Source organism: Mastigoproctus giganteus, chromosome 5 (assembly GCF_048544385.1).
Source record: "Mastigoproctus giganteus isolate SK-2022 chromosome 5, ASM4854438v1, whole genome shotgun sequence".
Taxonomy (NCBI): Eukaryota; Metazoa; Arthropoda; class Arachnida; order Uropygi; family Thelyphonidae; genus Mastigoproctus; species Mastigoproctus giganteus.
This window is the reverse complement of record NC_143579.1, coordinates 150,166,444-150,183,762: the sequence shown is the minus strand read 5'-3', so window position 1 is coordinate 150,183,762 and position 17,319 is coordinate 150,166,444. Positions and strand designations below refer to the sequence as shown.

Here is a 17,319-nt window from a genome sequence, read left to right as displayed (position 1 = left end):
AAGTTACGGGGAGAGATGTTTAGACTGCATCGAACTTTTATTTTAGCCAGCGCGTTATAAATTACTGGAATAATTTACCTACATGGGTGGAAGAGGCTGACGTTTGGGGAAAATCAAAGGTCAGCTGGACATTCGATCTACGGTAGGAGGGAAATGTATAGGTTGTCTATTTCCGTTTCTTTTATTAATTATTTATTTTATTTCATTTTATTATTATTATTATTTTACCTTTTTTGACTTGTGCAACATTAGCCTTAGGCTTCCTTGCACCATATGGCCATTTCTAATACTAATACTATTTGTAATTATTCCAAAGAAGAAAAAAAGATGGGTTTCAACGCAAAATAGGGTAAAGTGGAACAGCTTAAATCTGTCAGCGGCATATGAAAAGAGAATTAAAATTTTAATCAATTATAAATACAATTTGAAACAGTTTCTATCTCACATATGTTATCTTTTGGATTATCTCTCAGAATTTCCTCAGAGGAATGTGGTTTCACGTAAACGACGTCACCTTAAAAGAGTTGACTTTTATGCCTGGATAACCACGTGCTATTCATTCATTTCCTTTGTAACTTTGTATATTAAATTAAAAATGATTTAAGTGAAAAATATTCGCATATGTTTAGATATGTAAAAATTTAGTTGATTTTATGGTATGTGGCGGGGGTGGACATCTGTTAATCTTCTTTGTATTAAAGAAAACACTACATTGGAAACTAAATGTTATGACCGCTACGAATGAGTAATAACAATAATAATAGTAACAGCGGTAGCAGTTTCTTTTCTTTTTTTTTTTTTTTTTCTTTCGTTGCATCGTCAGATTACAGAAATTTATATTTAAAACGATAGCGGCTGCATAATTTTTTTTATTTGTTTCAGATGCGTTCCGTATTTATTTAGCTCGGACAAAACTCGGGAACTGCGATATTATTTGAAGCCGCTGCTCTATGATGGCTGCTGGGGCCACGCTTGAAGAGAAGAAACAAAAAGGCCTCTCGGAATGGCAATAAAAAAAAAGACATTAAAATTCATTGTGTCCTCTAAAGAGGGAACCTGTCGCCGCCATTAGCCTGGACGTCACACGCGAGGCCAGGAGACAGACTTACCAGTTCTGTTGCCACTATTTGCATTAAATTGTCTGTCTCGACCCGTTGGTTGCTCGTGAGTGTGAGACAGTGCTGCCGTCCAACTCTTTGGGCCGTCCGAGGCCAGTGCCCGCAGTACCGGTATGTATCGCAACCACCAGCCTACAGCACACTCACGTAGCGCCTTACCAGTCAGTAAACGTGTCCGTGAACACCCCGCAAGGCACTTCGAGTGAGTCGAGCTGACTGCCTGACAGACTTGCCTCACTTGGTCGTGGATACTTGACACTGCAGCAGTCCTTCTTCCTGCTATTTGTGAATGCTGATTTCGGGTAAGGCTTTGTCTTGCTCTCTTACTGTTGTGCCGTTTTAATCAACCGATGTATTTATTTTTGCATTTAGTTTAGTTATAGATTCCAGTTTCATATCTTCCTTTCTTCCTTCTTTTTTTTCCCCTTAGTGTGTCTGTGTTTTTATTACTGTCTAGACAAGCCTGGAAGTCAGCCGTTCTGGCGGTGGCTGACAATGAATCACGATGCGCGCTACTTTTTCAATAATACTGAAGCAATACCAAACTTTAAGTGCATCCCTTTTGCAATTTCCATTCAGGCATCTCTAATTACGTTGCAGATTGTATTTCTAATTATATTGTAAATGGAAACAGACTAAGAGAGATGTAAAGTTAACAAAAATTATCTGAACATTCAGGAGGGCCTAAAATTACGAGTTAATACTCGTAATTCTTTTAATCCTGGGCAAGATTAAAATGGCTGGATAATACCATCTCGATATCAAGTCTGTCTTAAAAATAAATGATATGACACCATAATAAGGAAAATAACTGTTATTGCGTAAAGTAGGTTAACGGTGGAAACCCTGGGGTCCGCCATAACAACACATGAATTGCGTAAAAGAGAAAATCTTGAACTGCAAAGATTTTGAACAGGGGCAGGACAGAGAAAGAAGAAACTTACCCCTATAATATGACGACACCACCCTACCGTCAGGTCCGATAACGCCGAAGGTTGCAGAGAACCCGAAGACTCGGGAGGCCCGACAGTTGATTCGATATGGTTGAGCTGTCCCTCTCCCTCAAATCTTGGGGGAATGGATGGGGGGGAAGCAGAATTTGTAATCTGTGCTCTTGTTTACTATATTTCCGAAAATACTGAAAGCAGCCGAAAAATGCATTACTGTCCACAGTTGTTCGCTGTGAATATGCTTTAGATGGCCAGGTGTATCTAACTGAAGAGTGTGTCGGCGGCAAGCAGTTCCTGGGGGTTTTTGTGACTTCACAACGGTTTTCGAGAAGACTCGCTAGTGTGCGCGCAGCACACTGCTCGCCAAAATGAATAGAACAAAATGTTTTTCATTAACTATTTTCATAGTTAATGAAAAACTATGAAAAATAGCTAAAGAAGGCAAAAAATTTGGTATCTTCACCTTTTTCAAAAGTTCAGCCTCCATTAAGCAGATCGCAAAACAACAATCCTAGAGGTCCTATAAAAAAAAAAATAGACTGCAAGTGTGGGTGTAAATAGGAGAATCATACAGAAGTGTACAATGCAGAGTAAAAGATGTACAATATGGGAGAGTTCTACAGTCCGACACAGCCCTCCATGATTGTCAGTGGTGACACTTGGGATTTCAAGAACACGAGAATCCTTTCTACAGATAGGCAATACAACAGAAGCATTTCTCATAAAAATATTTGGAACCTCAGCCATCAGTAGAAAACAGGGAATCGAGTTCAACACGCAATATTTTCATCTGTTTTTAAAAAGAAAATAGAAGAAGAAATGAGAAACCAATAAAAGAAAATAGGCCACTTGTCCAGAGGAGTAACCCACATACAGCTCCTTCCAGACCACCGGAAACAGCCTGCAAACCAACCTTTGAGTATGAGAGCAAAAGTCACCTGAAAAAAGTCTGGTTCTAGGATAGAAAACCAGAGTAGGAGAGCAAAGGTCACCTCAGGAGTCCATTACACAATAATCCGGATCGATGATAAAAAATTCTATTGGCTATAGGAATTAATCCCTCACCTGTAAATTAACTGCACATCAGGTTTCTGGGAGCATCGGCAAGAGTAGTCTGTCAAGCAGGTAAGAATTTATTCTAATTTAATATCTGGTTTTATTGTAAAAATAATCCAAACTTAGAATTATTTATTTGCAAATTGTAATTGTAATGTTCATCATATTGGTAATTGTAATCGCAATATTGATAATTGTAATTGTAATGTTGGTAATTGTATTCAAATTTGTAACCTATTTTTGAGACTTCAACAGCGCGGTCTGATGATGGGTATCGGTAAGATACCTGAAGCGCTACAGGTGGTTGTAAAATAAGCGTTTACCTTAATGTATAGTAGTTTAGGCGAATAGCTTAATAAACAATATTATTAAATTCACGTGACATAAGAGTGGAATTATATTTAGTAATAATCTTAATGGAAAACAACCATGTAACGTCCTTCCCTAACTATACTGAAATGTTTTTCATTAATATTTGATAATATAGGCATCCTGGCATGTAAATTCTGAGTATCCGATAAGTAGTAATGAAGGAGTATTTGAACCGATTTCGCGGGGACGGGTGCCCTGGAGGATGCGGGTCCCAACAATATGAACCGATTTTGTGGGAAATGGTATTTGGAAATAAAAAAATTTGTTTTTCACTCAAATTTTCGGAATTTAATTTTCAATTTGTTAATTTTTTTTTTTTGGATCGGTGCACGAACTGGGATCATTGTGGACGACAAGCGGTGACGTTTCCTCTCAGCTAATGGATCAATTTCTTGTTGTTTCCATCTGTTGATGAGACCTGAAAATAAAATTATCTGTATTCTTAAAGTTTTTCTTGACCAAACTTCCACCTGTTATTGAAAAGCTGAAAAAGTAAGCTGTGTGTTTCCTTGAAGTCTTATCAAGTTTATCTGCAATGATAATTATTTTCTCAAACCTCTGTATATTCTTGATGTGTAAAATATTTTTCCAAATTAAAATTTAACATTAAGCAGTTGTTAAAAGGTTAATACCTGTTTTTGAAAAGCTGAAAAATAAACCTATGTGTTTGTTCGAAGCCTTATCAAGTTTATCTGCAATGATTATGTTATTTTCTCAAACCTCTGTATATACTTGATGTGTAAAATATTTTTCCAAAGTAAAGAAGTTTAAGATTTAAAATTAAGCAGTTGTCAATAGTTTAACATTTAAAAGATTATTTTGCTCAATCACACAAAAGCTCTGGGCCTCAGAATTTCATTTCTGTCTAAGCAATTAGTGTTGACAATGATTCGTAGCTATATGGTTGCTTAGGGAATGAAAAACCATTAACTTAGTTAGACTTTTTCTTTTCAAAGTTGTGTATGTGTCAAATGCGTTTTCTTAAAGTCTCCTTAAACATACCGAAAGTATTAAGATGATAATTTTTATTGTCAACAGTGAATTTTACACTCTCTAGTACTGGCGCTTATAGAATTTTCAGAGAGCAAAGTTAACAAAAGCACACAAACTATTTACAAACTTAATAAGGGGGACCACGAAGCAGACGCGATGTTTGTAAGTGGGATGAAAAACCTTAAACTTAGTATTTCTCTTTTGATAGAGGTATGGCCACCATCATGCTTGTTGACCTTATGTGACGTGTAAAGCGGACACTACCAGTTTCTATAGGGTTAAAAACCTTAAATTTAGAATTGCTATGTGTGCGTGTGTGTGTAACATTTTTAAAAAGTTAAGTTATTATCGTCAACAGTTTATTTTTACACTATATCTCTATCCACAGTAATTATGTTTATTAATCACAACGACTGATAAAATTTCAAAAGCAAAGTTCACTTTACTCATGTTCAACCCTTTTTGCACTTACCGGATGAGAAATTTGCAAAATACACTCGATATTCCATATTCTCGACCCTAACCATACACACGAAAATCACATGGTTATGATGAAAATCACATGTTTTTTTTTTTTTTTTTTTTTTTGGCTGGTGCGGCTTATGCCGCACCAGCCAAAAAAAAAAAAAAAAAAAAAAAAATTTCCGAGTTACGCTGAGAGAGAGAGAGAAAAGTAGAAGGGAATCACCAAGAAAGAGAAGAATGATGATATCCAGCTCAGGACCCTGGGTATGCCAAGCTCATACTCACCAGATGTGAGCCCCTGGGGTTATTTACATATTAACAGCAGAACGCAAATTCAAGCTGCCCAGAGATACACACATGGGTTGACACGGAACATATATTCTTTTTCTGCCTACGTTCGAAAACTCCAGCCGACATTTTTGGAAGGTAACACCACAAACGATGGAAATGAACTTATTTCAGGTTAACAACAGCACAAGGGTACACATTGATGAGCAAAGAAGAAAACACATTTTTCCAATGCCTTCTTTTAAAATTCACACTATTTTCTTAAAATGTCACACCACAAACTAACATAAACATATTTGTGAGTACTGTTTTGAACAGGAGAATGCACGTTTAATTCTCTACGAAACAAGCCAGTTTAAAAAGATAAGCATGAGACAACAGTCATTCACGTGCATGCGCTGATCAACTGCTCATACTTGCATTACATGAAAAGATGCAATTCGCAGTCAGTGTAAGTTATTATAAGAAATATTTTACTTCTCTTTTCAGAGTAAAAGTACCTAGGGCATACAAACATTAGAATCCGGTCCTGATAATATCCTTCGCTTGAAAACATTATGAACGAAATTATTAAAATATGTAAAACTTATTTTATCGACAAACATCAACCACAAAGTTTCGCGATCCAATCTTCCAAGTGATAACTCTAACAGTAATCTTAAATCAGCATTCTCAGGACAATCAAGCATCACATGTATTAATGTCTCTTCCTCTCCACAGGTACATCTAGTACTATCCATAAGGCCTAACTGACATAATATTAATGCCAGTCCATGTCCAGTTAATAGAAAAGCTGCATGCATTCCAAACTGGAGCCATGATCTTTTCTATACATCAATAATATCTACTCTAGCAAAAAGGTATAGGTTTGCCTACGCCTAATACTTTCTATCCATCTCTGTTGTCATAAAGCATATAATTCAGTTAATGTGTATATAATAATAAATAAATAAATAAATTTTCTGTTTATACTCCGGGATACTTTTATTCTCTATCTTTAAATCATTTATTGTGTACAATCGATTTGTATCAGGAGAAGACGTTATTTCTAATACAGTGACAGATATATTTTTCTTCGCTAAATACATCATACCAAAACGACAATTAACAAATCTATAGGCAATCTCCCTACAACCACCTGTAGCGCTTATTTTGACAATTGCAAGCTCGAGTTGTACTTAGAAGAGCAAATCTCTGCACTTGATTTAGATATTTTTGAATAATACTCTTTATCTACTCTATGCGGCCAAGCTCCAGAAGTATATGTGACTATGGGGATAAATAAGCAATCATAGAGAAGATTTATTGATCTTCTCTTTATTCCCCAGTCAACTCTTATAATTCTTCTGAGCTTAGCATACAATGATCTTATCTTATTTTAAAGAAACTTAGCATGCGCTCTTCCTGGCCCAAGGTCTGGAGAGCGCATGTTGTTAGTTTACTTAGGTACAAAAACCAAGTACCTAATAACTTTAACATAATGCAGGGAGACTCCCTGTGCTCTAACTAGCGGATTCCCATATCGTACCTAGCCGTCCTTAAAGCAATATTAGGACTCTTTTCCTATAAGCTATTTCAAGTTTATACATCCTGCTGCAGTCTATTAACTTTCCTAATATTTCACTGGCACGTAATTCTATTTTAGACTTTGAAGTTCCATAGATCAAGACAGCCAGGTCATCAGCATAGGCTATAAATTCAACATTAGAATACTGTCGTTTCAGAAAGTCATCCATTACTACGTTCCATGTGAAGGGCCAATCACCGAGCCTCGAGGACATCCCTTGCTTACTATACGAGTTATCTCAGTGTATCTAGTTTCCTCAGACATGTCTGAAGAAATGTCTGAAGAAAGACACCTTCAGCCAAACAATTATTGTACCTATTTAAATATAACGTAGGCCTCAATATATATGTTCTTTCAAGCACTACAACTTCTATAATATCCAGAACAGGTGATGTACCCTCCTTAGCATGGTCCACTGCTTCTGCAATTTCAACAGATGTCAATAAAGCTTGGGGGGGGGGGATACACAGACTAAAAGGTTAACAGTGACCTCAGGCAGAGGTAAAAGTGATTCATGCACTGCTTCTATTAGAATGAACAGCAGCCTGGAAAGCAATGTAATGGAGATTTCCAGGACAGCTGGGAGTCATCATGGAAAAAGTAAATAAATGGGCTGTGTTAGGATAACTAACTGTAAAAACAGGCGCAGTATACTTGCAGGTACACCAATGCTAGGAGTAAAGTTAATAAATTTGATGAGCTAGTCAAGACATCAAAGACAGATATTGTTGGGACATCAGAGACATGGTGTCACACACATATAAGCAGTGCTGAATTTGAATTTGGGGAGTACAATGTATGCAGGAAGGATAGACAGGACACGAAAGGAGGAGGGTTATGCTGTTAGTTAAGAAACGCATAAAATCTAAGGAACTGCATCCAATTGATGTTGGTGGACAATGCAGTGTTGAGTGTGGTGTGAAATAAGCACTGGATAAGGAAAAATGAGAGCAATGTGTGTTATAGGCCTAATGAATCTGACGAGTATAATGAGCAATTTTGCAGAGAAATAACAGTGGGCCAGTAAATCAGAGTGTCTTATAATGGGGGATTTTAACTTTCCAGATATTGACTGGAACTTGTGGGTTGGTCACTCACACACTAGCAAGAATTTTGTAGATTTATTGGATGACCGTTTTCTACAGCAACGTGTTCGAGGGGTAACCAGAGAGAGTACTCTTGATCTGATTATCAGCAGTGATTATTCATGCATTAAGAATCTGCTGATAAAGGAACCACTGGGTGGCAGTGATCACAATGTACTGATGTGGGAATTATTTAAAGATGTAACTATCATCAAGGCTAAAGGGAAGGGCTTTTGCTTTCGTAAAGGTGACTGTAATGGACTCAGACAGTTTGTTAAATTCTGTACAGTGGGATCAAATGATGATGATGTTACCAACGTTGAATTCTAAATGGGAAGCCTTCAGGGACTTAATTTTGGAGGCTACTAGGCTTTTCATTCCAACTTAGAAAGACTGTTCAAGGTTTAGGCTTAAATGGATGTCAGATTAATTAATGGGGCTGGTGGCAGAGAAGAAGAATGTATGAAATGCATATAAAGTATCAGGTGACACAGAAGCCTATGGCAGGTATAAACTACTCTGTAATCAAGTCACAAAGGGGGTTAGGCAGGCGAAGGCAGATAACGAAAAATCTTTGGCAAAGGATGCAAAGAAAAACAGCAAAGAGTTCTTTACTTATGTTAACTCTAGACGAAAGGGATGAATCAGATTGGACCACTTAACATAGATGAATTGACTACTGATGATCATGCTCAGGTAGCTGTCAAACTCAATGAGTATTTTGCATCTACATTCACATATGAGAAGTCATTCAACGAGGGGAGTGCCAGAAGTTTATCAAACGCTAACAGGGAGCTAAGTGATTTTGTAATAACTGAGAGCAAAGTGGAGGAGAAATTGTTGAAGTTAAACAATTAAGGAAGGCACCTGGGGTGGATGGGATCTATCCAGTTATGTTAAAGGAGGTAGCAAAGGAAGTAAGCAAACCCTTAGCCATAATTATGAGCGCTTCCTTGGACTCAGGGGAGGTCCCCATGGATTGGAGGTATGCAAACGTATCACCAATTCACAAAGGGGGTTCAAAAGGTGACACAAGTAACTACAGACCTGTTAGTTTAACTTGTGTTCCGGGGAAAATAATGGAATCACTGGTTAAAGAAGCATTGCAGGATCATCTAGCCAAGACTGCAGTAATAGTTGACACAGCATGGGTTTGTTAAAGGGAGGTCTTGTCTGACCAATTTGATTGGATACTATGGAACTGAATGCCAAAAATAATATTTTGAGATCATATACTTGGATTTCAGGGAAGCTTTTGATACTGTTGCACATGGAAAACTGCTGTACAAATTGGAGAGGTATGGCATTAAGGGTAAGTTGCTACAATGGATAAAGGGATGGTTGAGTGGGAAACGACAGAGCGTGGTAATCAATGGTCTCTGCTCTTGGTGGACAAATGTTGTTAGTTGAATTCCCCAGGGTTCAGTGCTGGGCCGGTGTTGTTGTTTTGTATATTTATCAATGATATTGATGATGTATTTAATGTCCAAGATTGCAGATATCAGATTTATTGTCCACGTTTCAGATGATACAAAGGTTGACAGGGTTGCTAACGACAGTAAAGACAGTTTGCTACTCCAACTGGATCTAGATAAGTTGCGAAAGTGGGCTGAAAAGTGGCAACTGAAGTTTAACATTGGCAAATGCAAAGTACTGCATATGGATAGCGATAACCGAAGAGAAACGTACCAACTCTGTGGTACTACACTCAGGGAAGTGGAAAATGAAAAAGACCTGGGGGTAATTGTGCAGTCAAATATGAAGTTCCTTGAGCAGTGCAGACGGCCTGCTAGGGCAGGTCATGGAGTCTTGTCAATGATATATAGGAATTTTGCTAGCAGGGACAGGGAGGTGATTATCCCGTTATACAAGGCAATGGTCAGGCCACACCTAGAGTATTGTGTACAGGTCTGGAGGCCTCGTTTTAGGAAGGATGTAGAGTTGCTAGAACGAGTACCAAGAAAACCAACAAGATTGGCGAGGGAACTTTCTTACCAGGAAAGGCTTAAGTTCTGCAAATTGCAGCGCCTGGGGAGTAGACACCTGCGAGGTGATCTGATTGAGGTGTATAAGGCCTTGAATGGGTTGAGCAAGCTGAATGCTGATGGGATTCTTCCTCTTGCTCAGACTAAGAACCTGAAGGGGCACAGTTTCAAATTGAGGAAAGATAGTTATAGAATAAATGTGCGGAAATTTGCCTTTAGCCAGCGGGTAGTTGATTGGTGGAACAGGCTTCCATCTTTTGTTGTGGTTTTGTTGTGGAAGCTAAAGTCTAAATAAATTTAAGGCTGAGCTGGACACGCATTTGGAACGACTGGGGGGGGGGGGAGTGAAATGGGAGCGGTTTTTTTTTTTTTTTTTTTTTGGCTGATGCCGCATGAGCTTGATTTCTTGCATCGTATGCCTCTACTAATGCTAATGTTAAACATTGTGTTCTACCATTACTAAAATTTTCATTATGACTTAATATCTCTTGCTGAATCTGACTATCCTGTTCATTATCGTCCTGTGAAACTCAACATCCTACAGTATGCTGAGTTTCGCTGCCAACTGTGGAAGTAACATTACTGAATTTATATCTTTCAGTTATAATTTTGAAAATATACAAAGGATCTTTTGAACCTTGCACAGTCAACACTCCTGCCGATAAAGTTTGCAGCCGATACGAAGGTTGGCAGGGTTGTCAAGGACACTACTGATACTATGCTGCTGCAACAGGATCTGGAAAGGTTGAGCAGATGGGCTGAGAGGTGGAAAATGAAATTTAACATTGACAAATGTAAAGTACTACATATGGGAAACAGCAACCCCAGAGCAATGTATCAACTCTGTGGTACTACACTGACAGTGGTAGAGAATGAAAGGGATCTGGGGGTGGTTGTGCAGGCAGATATGAAGTTCTCTGAGCAGTGCAGACGGGCTGCAAGAGTAGCTCATGGTGTATTGTCAATGATATATAGGAATTTTTCTAGCAGGGATAAGGCGGTGATTATTCCCTTGTATAAGGCAATGGTCAGGCCACACCTAGAGTACTGTATACAGTCCTGGAGGCCTCATTTCAGGAAGGATGTAGTTCCATTCACAAGATTAGTGAATGGAACAAAGGGGTGCTCTTACGAAGAAAGGCTTAAGTTTTGCAAATTACAGTGTCTGGAGACTAGGCACCAGCGAGGTAATTTTATAGAGGCGTATAAAGCCTTGAATGGTTTGAGCATGCTCAATGCTGATGGGATTCTTCCTCTTGCTCAGAATAATCACCTGAGAGGGCATAAATTCAAATTGAGGAAAGACAGATGTAGGATAGACGTGCGGAAATTTGCCTTTAGCCAGCGGGTGGTTGGTGGGTGGAACAGACTTCCATCCCTTGACGTGGAAGTTGATAGCCTAAATAAGTTTAAGGCTCAGCTGGACAGGTATTTCGAACGAACAGAGGGATGAAGTGGAAGTCGTTATTTTTTATTTATTTATTATTATTTTTTTTTGGCTGATGCTGCATAAGCTTGCTTTCTTGCATCAAATGCCTCTACTAATGCTAATGCTAAAGCTGTTTAGCCATATAAACTTTGTGTTTCATTATACAGTACCTTATGCCCTCATGAGTAGCACAGTTGGTAGGATCGCTGTTTTCCCCACACCGGGCGCAAAAGATCCGATTTCGAGTCGGTGAAGGGATGAATTTTTATGGGCCTTTTTCACAATGTGGTTGATTTAGTTGGTCTCAGGTTTGGGTAGCATGGTTTTTTCTCCCATAAACTCGGGTTTTTCGTCCATAACAAACACGCGTAATTTACTGACAATATACGTGCAGCAATGTGGCCTACTGATGTTCCTAAAACCCTACAACAACATTGTCTTTTAAACATTCAGTAACTCTAATTACCTATTCTCCTATTTCGCTGCAACAATCTTCTTAAGTCAATAACCTCTTTCCTTAACTTTTTTTAAATTATGATTCCACCAAAACTGGACGATTAGCTAGTTTCATTTTATCCATTCAACTATCAGACACCTTTATTATTATTTATTGTAATTTCTCAACAAATTGAGAAACACTTCAACTATCCCATCTATTATACCAACATATCTCATAAACATTGCATAAAACTTATCTGTCTTAGTTAGATGATCAGCATTATACATTTTTCTCCATGTTCCAAATCTGAAAAGTGATGCCGCGTGATAACTGGTAGTCAGATCTTCAACCACTTTCCAATTCTTAATCTTAGTCACATCTGTATATGACTGTCCATTTACTGTAGAATAATGGGAGGATGCCCCAGCACGTCGACAACTCCCAACCCGGAAGCAGAGAAAATTCTTCCAGAATTATTCTTCTATCACCAGAGCTCTCCCCATACCCGAAAGGGGAATTATCATTGGAATCTAAGGCAATTACAATGTTGCAGGGTTTTCCTCTAAATAATAACTATCTAATAGGTTTCTCTTAATTCATATTGACAATATAATGTTATAAAATATATAATGCCAAATCAACCAATAAATTTAAAAAAAGCAAATACACTCATTACACAAATCTACAGCCTTTGAAACAACCAATCGTTCATTTCTTATTGCTGCTTTTGGCTGACTCCTTCACTTATTACTCTATATTTTTTGTGGATTGTCTGTAACCTAATTTTCCACAGTATATGGTTCCTGCAACAGAGCAATATCTATTATTCTTTTCTCCATAACATTATTCAATTGTAGCAACAGTCCTAGCTCTTTGTGCATTCAGCTGAATTATTTTTTAAAATTTCTAGCCATAATTTATTTTTCTTTCCAAATTTTCAAGGTCCCAACATACTCGGGGAAATTCCATCTACAGCAGTATGAGTTGCAGTCCTTTTCTTACTTTTACAATTATGACAATTTGGATTTCCATTTTTATCTTTACAGTCCACTGGTGCTTGCTTATGTTACCCATTTATGGACTAATTCAATGGAAAGGTTCGGGGAAACACAAGTAGTTGCTCTTGACATCTCAAAGGCTTTCGATCGTGTTTGGCATAAAGGTCTTCTAAACAAGCTTCCATCTTATGGTTTGCCAACTGTTTTTAGTAATTGGTTGTCCAGTTTTCTCTGTGATTGCTTACTGAGGGTGATAGTAGATGGCTCTCTGTCTTCTAACTTCTCCACTAATGCCGGTGTCCCCCAAGGTTCAATTCTTTCCCCACTCTTTTCCTCTTGTATATTAATGACCTTCTTCCATTGACTGGAAATCCTATCCATAGTTTTGCCGATGATAGAACATTGCATTCCACTTTCCATTTTGAGAAACCTTGTCTTGCTCAATCAGCTTCAATTTCTCGAAAATCTGCAAACAATTCCTTAAATGCCGATCTTCAGGTTATTCTTCAGTGGGGCAAAGACAACTTAGTTGATTTCAGCCCTTCTAAAACTATGTCTTGTCTTATATCTCGCAAAAAGGATTCTTCTGCTCCTATGCTTATCTTTAGTGACACTCCGATTTCTAGGCAAAATGATATATCTCTTTTGAGGATTAATCTGACTTCTAATCTCTCTTGGCACAAGCACATTACAAATATTGCTTCCTCCGCATCTAAAGAACTTTGTTTTCTCTTTCGCTCTCGGCGTTACTTTTCCTCCAAACAGCTGTTCACTCTGTATAAATCGCAAATCCGCCCTGCCATGGAATATTGTTCCCACATCTGGGGTGGTGCCCCCCAAAACCTCTCTCAGGCTTCTTGATTCCGTTCAGAAGAGGCAGTTGGTTAATTAATGATTCATCTCTAACAGAGTCTCTCCACTCGCTCTCTCATAGACGTACTGTTTCTGCTGCATGCATCTTCTACAGATACTTCCATGGGCACTGTTCTTCTGAATTGGCTTCTATAATTCCCGCTCTCTCTTTCAAAACGGTCCAAACACGTGCCGCCACCAACCAACATCCATTTACTGTCCAACTTCAAACTCACAGAACCAACTTTTCATCTTCCTCGTTTATTCATTCAACTGCCGTTTTCTGGAACAACCTTCCTTCATACGTATTTCCTGAAAATTACAATCTACAGAAGTCCAAGTGTAATGTCAACAAATATCTTCTTTCGTCTTCTCAACCTCCAACCCAAGCACGGTACTAAGTACTATAGGTTCTAATACCTCTCGTGTTTGGGGTTTACATAAAAAAAAAAAATATATATATTTGTATATACCCTGTTTTCGAAACTACAGGTTTCACTTCTAAAATCCAGTTGGTTGTATTAACCAGTTCAGGTTTCTTTATCGACGCAATTTGCATATTATTTTTAATTTCTTGTTCTGTTACGTTACTACCTTAAAATTCTTCAGAGACACAACTGCCTCGAAAAGTCCTCTTGTTGCAAGTCTTTCTCTACATCGTGGACTACTACTTTTGCCATTATTTTTCTCGGCACTGAGTATACTTCGGGAAATATCATTGTCGCTTTCAGCCTCAAGTACTCCTTTATCTCTAATTGTACGAATATTTTTAACTTTCACTGATTTTAAAATTTCTATCTTAACTTCCTCATTATATTTATACTTATTACTTGTACTTTTATTGTCATAACTCTTGGTGGACTACTATCAGAATCACTGATATCCTTTACTACACATGCATAGGTTTTATCAGAAGTCATCTGCTCTCTTTTTTAAGTCTATCCTTTAATAACAAGTTCTCCATATAGACATCCATTGCTTTTGTTTCTAACACATTCCCTAGTTTCATTATAGTTCTCATAGTTGCCTTTGACACTTTACTGTTTACATAAAATAAGTAATTTCTCAATGACTTCTTATTTCTTTTACATGATCGAAATCTTCATGCTCTGATTTTTCAATTATGCTATCGTCTTTACTTCTTTTATTTCCAACTCCAACATTCTTTCCTTTTTGAGAAAACTCACTCACTTTATCCTTCTTTATCATAGATATTTCACTGACTTTTGCATCACTTTTGGTCTGTCTTTTTAGAGCGCTTTTGGGTATGAGTCCCTTGTATGAGACTAGAAAGCGACGATGATCTTCCCTTCACAGGAGTCCTTCGTATGAGTTTGCCAGTAAAAACCTCAATTTCAGTTAATTCTTCGATTTGTGAAAATATTTCTTCATTAATTTCATCATCTGTTACATCGGATCTGGCTGACAGCAGTTCTTGGTCTTGAATGAGCCCATCAGGATTATGTTCACTTGAATTTCCAGGCATGATTGGCAGTTTGTATAAATAAAATGAGAACTATTTGCAACTAAAAGTTACAAATCAAATAAGATAAAAGTAACTATACTATATACAATATTTACAACTATTATGTAATATGAAACTGTGCAAGCCAAAGAATCAAGGCCAATGATGACCATCTACTTTAAATATAGACCACCGTAGCCGAGTGGTCGGGTGCGCAGGTGCGTAAGTACACGTGCCTTGAGTGACAGGGGGTTCAAGCCCGTGACTGCTGAATACTGTGTTGTTTCTTACCTTGTGAACTCCTCTGACCGTGTAGTCGTCCAGGAGTATAAACAGAAAATTTATTTAAATGAAAACTACAAAAGGCAGAAATCTATTGTAAGCTATAAAAACAACCACTCTCCAAGTCAAACGGGTCGCGGAACCCAGGGGCACGGCCCTCAGGGGTGGAAATTATTCAAAAAACTGTATACCTATCCATAGAAATTTTCCCTTTTGGTATTAGCAATGGCCACATGGTGCAAGGAAGCCTACGGCTTATGCTGCAACAGCAAGAAAGAAAGAAAAAAAGAAAAAAAGAATAAAATAAAAGTAAGAAAAAATTTAAAAAATGAATAAAAGAAAAGGAAATAGACAACCTTTCATAAACGTGAAAATTTCGTCGTCATTCATTTTTCTTTTGCCTCTCAGAGCCTTAAACGCCTCAATCAAGTCTTCTCTAAGGTGCCTATTTTCCAACTGCAACCCACATATTCGAAGTCTTTCCTCATATGGACGCCCTTTTTTCACCGGGCGAGTTACCCGTCTTTGGACGCTTTCAAGAAGCTCAATGTCTTTCTTCAGGTGCAGTTTCCATACTTGAACACAGAATTCCAAATGTGGTTTAACAATAGCCTTATAAAATGGGATTATGACGTCCTTATCTCTACTAGTAAATGTTCGATTAATCATCGATAGGACACCATGGGCCCTCCGTGAACCAGTCTACAATGCTCGGAGAACTTCATATCTGACAGCATCGTAATACCAAAGTCCCTTTTCTATACTACTGGCTTTAGTTCAACTCCACCAAGTGTATAAGCTATTTTGGGGTTACTGTTCCCCAGATACCTTACATTTTGCTGGTTACATAAGGGTCCGCTCTGGTTTGTTCTTCTCTTCTTTGTATTTATATATGTGAAGAATTCCTTATTCCCACTCTTTGCTGTCCACTCTTACATCAAATAAGTAATTTCAGGTGGTAGATGACGTTCATCAACCGGTGAAATACCACCACTTTGCTTATTGGAGGCTTGAAGTGGTGAAACCCATGTTTAGTCTCTAGAGCAAAGTTTCCGGCATCCCCCCACCCATACTTCTCCAACCCATGCACAGTACTAAGTACTATAGGTTTTGATACCTTTCGTGTTTGGGGTTCTTATAAGAAAAAAAAAAAAAAATTTCTCAATCGGCTTCTTATTTCTTTTACATGCTCGAAACCTTCATACTTTGATTTTTCAATTTTACTATCGTCTTTACGTCTTATTTTATTTCCAACTCCAACATACCTTTCCTTTTTGAAAGGATGTTATTTTTCGTCTAAAAACAAAAAAAAATCGACCATAGAACACACCCAATTTACAGACAGGAAAGACGGAGCAATATACCTTTAGTCGCTACTGCTTTTAAAGCATTGCAAATAATGTCTGCATTGTTTGCAAACAATATTTCGTCTAACTGGTCACGGGTCTTTCTTTAGGAAATTGAATGATCTCTTCATATCTGAAAGGTCGCTGTGTTCAAACCACGTAGGGTTACTCTTACCTACCCCATTCATTGTGGAGATACAGAAAGTTGGGAGCATGCGTTGTCATTGCCAGGAGTACACTGATTTAAGATCAAGTTTGATGGAGCAGATAAACGGTTTGCATTCTTGCTGTGAAAGAACCCTCGTTGGAACGAAGCAAACTTTCAGAATGTTGCAAAAGAGGTTTTTAATATGCGACGTGTGCTGCTCCAATTGGAGCAGCACACTGCCTTGTAATCTGAATGGATCTCACAGGCTGTGCATTACAACACGTTAATATTTATTAGAACAATAGACGTAGGATGTGGGAGCCCGCTCTGCTCTCCTCCCTTCCTCAACTCTGCTGCTCTTCTGCTCTTCACCCAAATGTTCTGCTCTTCACCCAAAATGGTGTCTGCTCTTCACCCAAATGCATCTCCTCTGTTGAGTTGTGTGCTGCCAAGATTTTCGGTTTGAACTATATTCTAATTT

At 38.0% G+C, this 17,319-nt stretch overlaps 1 protein-coding gene across 1 annotated transcript in view; it reads left to right on the top strand.

Annotated features, from left to right (window-relative positions):
* Positions 1–1,123: 1,123 nt before the first annotated feature.
* LOC150085763 (uncharacterized) overlaps positions 1,124–17,319 on the top strand; it is a 96,906-nt gene continuing 80,710 nt past the window's right edge. The window contains exon 1 of the mRNA XM_090374686.1: positions 1,124–1,420. The gene's annotated coding sequence lies outside the window, so the exon portion shown is untranslated. The remainder of the gene's footprint in view (positions 1,421–17,319) is intronic.